The sequence below is a fragment of the Myotis davidii genome, unplaced genomic scaffold, assembly GCF_000327345.1.
Source record: "Myotis davidii unplaced genomic scaffold, ASM32734v1 scaffold944, whole genome shotgun sequence".
NCBI lineage: Eukaryota > Metazoa > Chordata > Mammalia > Chiroptera > Vespertilionidae > Myotis > Myotis davidii.
Genome location: NW_006296283.1, coordinates 1,042,164 through 1,050,463, shown reverse-complemented (window position 1 = coordinate 1,050,463; position 8,300 = coordinate 1,042,164). Strand labels below are relative to the sequence as shown.

At 48.1% G+C, this 8,300-nt stretch overlaps 1 protein-coding gene and 1 pseudogene across 3 annotated transcripts in view; both read right to left on the bottom strand.

The window, feature by feature from the left end:
- Nucleotides 1-8,300, bottom strand: part of NINJ2 (ninjurin 2) — an 84,664-nt gene that overhangs the window by 6,930 nt on the left and 69,434 nt on the right. Inside the window, exons 1-2 of one of the 3 annotated variants that reach the window (XM_015568847.1) lie at nt 1,134-1,301; nt 542-671 (exon numbers count right to left, since the gene is read on the bottom strand). The exons of 1 other annotated variant lie outside the window; for it this stretch is intronic. The gene's annotated coding sequence lies outside the window, so the exon portion shown is untranslated. Of the gene's footprint in view, nt 1-541; nt 672-1,133; nt 1,302-8,300 lie in introns of those variants that run through there. One more of the 3 variants, XM_015568846.1, reaches the window with a different exon arrangement.
- Nucleotides 7,889-8,139, bottom strand: LOC107184315 (annotated as a pseudogene).

The following is an 8,300-nucleotide window of genomic DNA, read 5'->3' as shown; positions in this document are numbered from 1 at the left end:
ATACACCCAGCAGCGCTGCTGATGCCTGAACGGTATGTGGAATGAAGTGGGCGGGCATCGGGAGGCCACTATGGCACGGGGCAAGCACTATGGGCAGTCTATCTGAAGTGTACCCGGCGTATAAGACGACCCCCCACTTGGAGGCATATTTTTCAGGGCCAAAAAATCGTCTTATACGCCGGCAAATACGGTAGATGAACCTGAGCTGGTGGATCAGTGGTTAGAGCATAGGCCAGCAAACCAAAGGGTCTGGGATTTGATTCCAAGTCAGGGGCACGTGCCTGAGTTGCGGGTTCATTTCCCTGTCCAGTCAGGGAGGCAACCAACCGATGTACGTCCCTCACACTGATGTTTCTCTCTCTGCCGCTCTCCCTCCATCCCTCCCTTCCACTCTATCTAAAAAAGCAATGGAGGAATGTCCTTGGGTGAGGATTAACAAAAAATAAAATGAAATAAAAACCTGAAGATGAAAGAAGACAATTAAATAGTCCCATATGGATACATATATATACACTTGCTAAGAGGAGGTAAACAACTCTACCTGAGTGGGGCTTGCATTAGGTTTTCCTGAATTTGCAGTGGGGCTGTGTTCTTGAGCCCCGGCACCCCTGCGGCTGAAAGGGCACTATACCTGGAGTCAAAGGTTTAGGTTCAAACTGGTAGGAGGCAACCTGGGAGAACAGAGTTGAGACAAGAGAGACATTTACCTGTGTCTTTTGAATTCTGAACCATGTGAACGTTTGAACTAAAAAAATACAAATTTAAAACAAAAACAAATGTGCACTCCCAAAAGGCCAATGGTTAAAATAAAGCAGAAGCTATAACTTCATCTTACCCAGGGCTTACCTTCTCCACCTGTGAACTGGGAATAATATCTGCTCTGTTTAGCACAAAGTGCTGTTAAAGAGATCAATGAGATAATGTGGGTGAAAGTACTTAAACAAATATGAAAGAAAAATCTCTCCCACTCAGGATTATACTCCCACCTGTGGACCTTGGGGCGTTTTAAATAATGTGTTCTGATTCAGGGCTTGTCCCAGCCCAAATTTTGAAGGCACCTTTTGTCTTCTCAGCAACCCCCATGGTCTTTGAAATGTCTCTTCTCTACTCCATTAGGCACCTTCTCTTCTTACCTCTGTGAGTTTCAACTTGAAGCTGCACCAGGCTTATGTCTCAGAGAGGAAATTCTCAGACAAGCCCACCTACACTGGGTCTCCACGCTCTCTGCCGTGACTGGGCATTCCAGATGCTCCCATCGGCCTCCACCCACCGCTCTAGCTTGGGTCCTGCTCCTCCTCCCACGGGGGATGGGGCAGAGGCTAACCCTCCTCAGGGCTCTCTTGTGCCAGCTCCCTGATGCTCAGCAGTACTGGGTCACACCAGATTACTCACTGTTCCCTAACACACCCCATCCTTTGCTCCAGGACTTAAGGCCTCTCTTCTCCATGCTACCCCGTCCTCAAGGAAGCCTCCCTCCCTTCTAGACCCTGTCCCCATTACCCTCCACCTAGGCCCTGTGCAAAGGCTGCCCTCTTTGTGCTGACCTGGGCCTTGTTTAGACCTCTGTAGACGGCCCATCACTGCCTGCATTACTGCAGGGACTCCATCTTCCAAATTCCCAGGTCCCACAGTGCTTCGCTCAGTGACTTGCCACAATAAATACATGATAGATGATTGCCTTTTTAATTTGAGTTACTTCAAAGAGATTTTTTTCAAAAATCTTAAGGATCTTTAAGGATGGGATTTCAGGCACAATGGCTTCTGGGTGAGGGGAGTTGGATTCGGACAGTGAATCTTTGCCTTTAAAATGAAAGGCTGTGGCCCAGAGATAGCCCTTTCTCCCTGGTATCCTGTCTCTGGGAATGAATGACTCAGGCTGGAAGCTGTCCCTGGTCTTCAGGCCAAAACCTGCAAAGGCCCAGACCCTTGAGGCCTGTGTCTGGGGCAGGAGCTCTGACTGCATCCTTCCAGTGCCAAGACAGTGAATCTTGCCCTTAAAAATCAGCAGCCTCTAATCCACTTGGGTGGGGTGTCTTTTGCGTGCTATTCTGATGATAACACCAAACCGGCCTGGAAATTTCCTCTGAGCCCCGGGCACAGTCTTGCTGTGAGGCTCCAGCCCTTGCCCCAGCTGCAAACCCAGGCTTCACAGCTGCAGCACTGACGGGGCACATGGGAGCAGCCCCACTCTGGGAAAGTCTGCAGTGCCTCCGTCGTCCACTAGGGGAACCCGCCAGAAAACAGCTCTGCAGGCCCTGGGTGAGCTCAGCCTGCCAGGGGACAGGAACCCAAGTGCTTGGATCCATTATGAATCCATGAGGTCGACAGGGTTTCTCTCTAACAAAAGGGGGCTACATATAAACGGAAACAGGGTGTGCAGAAGAGACGGGAAGGCTTAGGGATTGCGATAGGAAACCCATGGGACCTGCTTGCTCTTCCTTAGGAAGTATTTTCCACCTCCCCTGCAAGAGGTCACCATGTCAGTGGCTTTCAGGAAACACTCATTTGTTAGGGTCCAAAGTTAACCATGGGTTTGTTACATAGAAATTTCCAAAGAATTTTTCTGCTCTCTCCCAATACACACCTTAAACAGGAGTACTTTCCGAATTAGCACCTTGCTCCTGGGTGTTTTTGCTCTAGGCCCCACTTTGGAGCTCCCAGTGCATTCCCCAAGCCCACTCAGACCGTCTGTGCCCATTGTAATCTGACTCCTCTTTCAAGGGCCAACAAATTGAGCTAAAATTTAAAAAACAGAACCTAAATAAAGATAATGCTGTGTGTCAGCTCCCCCTCCCCCATGAAGTGGGTACTAATTGCCCCATTTTACCAGTGAAGACACTGAGTTTCAAAGAGATTACCTGCCCAGAGTCACCAGATACCACGGGGTGGTCCCACTGTCAAAGTCCTAAACCTATATCTTTCTTCTGTTTATCAACAGTTCTTACATTGTGTCCCAGAAGCAGCAGCAGCAGCAACAGCATCACCTGGGAACTTATTAGAAACGCAAATTCTCAGGTTCCACCCTCGACCTATTGATTTAGAAATGGGTGGAACCCAGCCATCTGTGTTTTAACAACCCCTCCATGTGGTTCTAATGCAAGCTCAAGTTTGAGGGCCATTGGTCTACACCAGTGGTCGGCAAACCGCGGCTCGCGAGCCACATGTGGCTCTTTGGCCCCTTGAGTGTGGCTCTTCCACAAAACACCATGTTTTTAGCAAAGGCCAGCTTAGGACTACCCTAATTAAGTTAATAACAATGTACCTACCTATATAGTTTAAGTTTAAAAAATTTGGCTCTCAAAAAAGAAATTTCAATCATTGTACTGTTGAAATTTGGCTCTGTTGACTAATGAGTTTGCCGACCACTCGTCTACACCATCCTGCCAAACTGCTTACTATCTTCTAAGCTCAGTGCTAGACATATTCATATGGATTTTGTCATTGAATTATTGTAACAACACCTACTTTACAGATGAGAAAATCGAGGCAAAGAAAAATTCAGTAATTTTGCCCAGGATCACCTAGCTGTTAAGTATTGGAGCTGTGATTTGGACCCAGGCAGGCTCTGGAGCCTGCATCCTTAACCACACCGCCATCCAGTCCCTGGAAGCACAGGCTGCGTAAACTTGCAGGTGGACACCAGTCGGAAGTATGCTTAGGTAACCTACCTACAGCTGTCTGCCGAACAGTTTCAGTAGTTTGCACCAGCAGCCAGCCTGCTCCAGCAGCTCGTCTCCCCAGTGCCTATGGCTGCCCAGCCGCTGATCATGGGCCTTTTATAAGAGTCTGATACATTTATCTTAGATCTTCCGCATGTCTTTACTCAGAAACATTTACCAAGTCTTTTTTATTCTATGAACTTAGATTTTGTGGTGAAACCCAAATCCAGATAGGAGGCCTAAACACAGGGAATTAAAAATGACTTTCAGAACAAGTAATCATAACACAAAATATCAACATTCGACATAATGGTGTGTATGAGTTTCGTATGTCCCCACTAGATTATACGTCTCCAAAAGGCAAGAATTATTTCCTTGGAATTTCAGATAGTTAGAATAAGAAGCAATAAGAACTGTTTCTATAATCTCTGGCTATAGTCCAGGTGAGGAGACCTCATAAAATAGTTCCTATCACACTGAGCTGGGAAAAAAGGGAAGGTGGTGAATTTTCCACTCCACCCAGCCCTGTGGAGAGCCTGCCAAGATTCCTACTCAGTTCAGTTCAACAAATATGTTTTTAGTTCCTATCATGTGCTACACATTTAAGGTACAACAAAGATCCCTGCCTTCCCTATGTCCCTGATCCCCTAAACCCCTACAATGACAGGCTTAGCAGAGAACAAAGTGGATAAAGAGGGAAGCCAGGAGATAAAAAGGCCTTCTCAATCCTACCCTGGTAGATAAACTTCACAGGAACAAGGACTTTATCTGTCCTGGTCACTGCCAAATCCCAGAGCCTGGCACCTAGCCTGGCATGCTGAATGAATGAATGAATGAATGATGCATTTGTCACCCCCTGTATTTGTTCAGAAAGGGCTTAATAGGCAGGACCATGATGAGCTGTGCTCTGTAGTCCTCTTCTATGGAGCCCTCTGGGGGTGCCAGTAAATGGCTGTCTTACATGGGCATGTGGACTCCCAACTCCCTTCAGTACTTCAGCACAGCATTAGTGTGTGTGGGGTGCTTCCTTGTGGTTGGTAGTGCCTGGGTCCTGGCATAGATGAGACAGGCTGTAGATGAGGAAGAGAAACTGCTACACTTATTGGACGAAGCCCAGCTGCAGCTCCAAGGGCAGGTGAAATCAAGATAGAGAGGAGTCCCCAGATCAAAGCCAGGGGGAAACAGCCCCCAAGGGCTGGCCAGCTCCGGCAGATGTCCCCTGCTGGCTTTAGCCAGTCCAGTGAGGCCTGGGCTCAGAAGCAGCCAGTATGGCCGCAGCCCCAGCCCCAGCCCCAGGGGTCCCCTACTCTCCCCGCCCTGGCCCAGCAGTTCCCTCCTGGTTCTCACACCCACTCTCGCTCCCTTCCTCAGGACTTAAAAGCAGCAGTGAAGGGCAGGATCCCACGTTCTCCCAGCCCCAACGCCTGCACTCTGAGCAGCAGCTCTGATGTCGTGGGCCAGGGTCTGGGGAAATGAAGGTTGAGTGAATGGCTGGCGTTGCGCTTGGAGTGAAGGGGTCTGAACTGAGTCTGGCTCCCATTTCTGCTCTCGGGGCTTCCGGTCATGCAGCCTCTGTGCTTCTCAGCTTCCTCTTTTGTAAAATGGGAGGACGCCACCCTTCCCCCCTTACTGCCAGAAGCTAACATATGGTCTGGTCCATACACACAAAGGGATGCCAAACTCTCTAGAAAGCAATCCACAGCGGATTGCTGCTAAACATGTCTGACAGCCCACACTCAAATTCTTCCAGACTTACAGCCTCTTTTATGCAGCATTTACCACGTGCCAGCACCAGGGGAACCGTAGGGTCAGAGAGATTAAATAACTTGCCTGAAGGCATACAGCTAGAGATAGGGGACTCGATATTTGAACCCATGTCTGTCTGAGGCCAGAGCACAAACTCTTAACCACTGTGCTGTTTTGAAAGCCCCTGTTTAGCTCTTGTTTTTTACCCTCTTCCTGGAAGGTCAGAGCCCTGAGGAAATCCTTCCTCTTGCCTAACACAATACCTGACCAGAGAGGCAGGCAGGCTAGTGCTGCCTCAGCCACTGGCCCCAAACCAGACTGGAAGCACCTTTTCTGCAGCCCAGGCAATGCCCCGGGGCAACAAAGCACTTGCTGGTCCCTGCTGTGTCCTTACTCCCTTTCTAAAAATACAAAGAGCACGAGCCCTCCAAGGCCTCCAAACACATATCCAGTTGCTCTCTGGGGTCAGCCAGATCCTGGCACCTGGCAGCGGCTCCCTCCTGGTCCCCTGCCTGACAGCTGACCCCTGCTGTCCCTGTGACTGTTTACTACAAGGCAAAGTGCAGTTCTGCAGAGGTGGGAACTCCTGAGCTGCCGGCCAGGCCCAGCCTCACCCATGGCAAACTAGGGGACCCCCTCAGCCCAATCAGAGCAGACACTTCTTTGCTGGGCTTCATTTCTATGACCATAAAACGCAGGCCTCCATCTTTCCAGCTCTTTGGAGTTGGAGCAGCAGCCTGGTTCAGGGGTATGGACACTCAGTTCCAGCACTCCCCCAATAGCTGTGTGACCTGGGACCTCTATTAGCTATCTAGTCAAATGGGAATAATATCACAAAAGCAGTGATAGTATTATCCTACTTTTAAAGATACATAGATAAATCTGATATGATATGGACTAAAGTATTGTCATCTCTAGGCTGTCCGATCTGAAGTATTTTTTTCCTTTTTGCTTTATCTGTATTTTCTAATTTTTCCTCCATGATCATGTACAGTAAAAAAAATATGATGTTGGCCCTGGCTGGTGTGGCTCAGTTGGTTAGAGTGTCATCCTACACACCTAAAGGTGGCAGATTGGATTCCTGGTCAGGGTTGCAGGTTTGATCCTCAGTCAGGGACATACGGGAGGCAACCGATTGATGTTTTTCTCTCATGTCGATGTTTCTCTCTCTCTCTCTAAAAAAAATCAATAAAAATGTATCCTTGGGTGAGGATTAAAAAACAAAGGAAAAGAAAAAAATGTTAAAAACAACAACCACATAATTGTTATTTAAGATTTGTCTTGATTTGCAGGATAGTTTGAGAATAATGTTTATGAAAGTGGCTTGCAAACTTTATTTATTTATTTATTTAAAATGCTTTACAAGTTGAGTGTCAGGGATCCTTAATATAATTTTCCCTGAGGGCATTTTGGAACCATAGGGATGGCTAGCAAGTCTCCTTTCCACTCTATACCAGGAAACCCTGTAGTTCAGAAGCACCACCCTGGGCCTCCCAGTTCCATCCTCACTGGGCAGGAAGAGGAGAGGGTGATCATCCATGTGATGCCTTGGCGGAGGCAAGGGCATGGCCATGTGGTGTAACAACCTGGCCTGCTCTGTGGATGACTCAGCAGCACTGATTGTATGCCCACTGTGTGCCCTGGACTGTGTTCCGAGAATATAGCTCTGTTTGCTTTTCAGTCAGTCAACAAATATTTAATGAGCAACTATCTACTTTAGGCAAGTCAGAGCACAGAGGGCATGGCACAGAGGTGATGATTTAGACAGGGAGGTTGTGAGAACTGCAGGAAGGGACGGGTGCCATGTGAGATATACAAATGGAGTGGGAAAGCAGGACACCCATGTGGGAAGCTTAGTGAGACCTCATGGGCATCAATGCCATCTCAGCTGGATCTTGAGGACAAGAAGATTTCTTCAGAATCACAGAGTCCCTGCCTTGCGAACCAATAACCTAGTGCAGTGGTCGGCAAACTGCGGCTAACAATCCACATGTGGCTCTTTGGCCCCTTGAGTGCGGCTCTTCCACAAAATACCATGTGCGGACGCACACGTACAGTGTGATTGAAACTTCATGGCCCATGCACAGAAGTCAGTATTTTGTGGAAGAGCCACACTCAAGGGGCCAAAGAGCTACATATGGCTCGCGAACCGCAGTTTGCCGACCACTGCCCTAGTGGGAGAGACTGGTAAAAAGTTTCCAAATGGGTACTAATATAACCCACAGTAATTTGTGGGACTCAGTACAAAATGAACACGTGGGTCCCCAAGTTCAATTTTATTAAGAATTTCAGATGGCCACATCAGAGCATTAAACCAAGCAGGGACCCTTCTCAGTGCTGGGCCTGTCGGAACAGGCCCTGGGGAGCCAGCTCAGGCAACCAGGAAGTGCAGGAGGAAAGTATTAAAATTTCTTTCTCTCTTTTTTAAAATCCAAAATGTGTTTATTGGGATGGTTTCCCTCTCATCTCAATTCGAGGTGCTTTTAGTGCTGCTACCTTCTGAAGGAGCATCCTTCTGCCAGCCTTGCTTTTTCTCCTGTCTGCTGACAGAGAACCGTGGCGCACCCAACAAGCAAAGCTACTGCTTGTGCAGGGCTAAGGCGGTGGTGACTTTATAGCCTCCTGGGCGTTTCATAGCCATGAAGTAGGAATTGGGGCTCTTCACCAGGCACTTCTAGTGTTTCCTCTTTTCCTCTTCTGGAGAGAGCTGAAGGAGATCCTTAGCAAGACGCATATTGTCACGGTGAGGTCATCACCACCAGAAAGTTAGGATTTCTTGTTGCCAAGAGGACCATAGGCAGTGACTGTGTCCTTGTTTGCATCTTGGGTTAAGGTTGACCTCCAGAAGGTGAGATAACCTGGCCAGATTCTGTACTCTACATTTTTATTTATTTA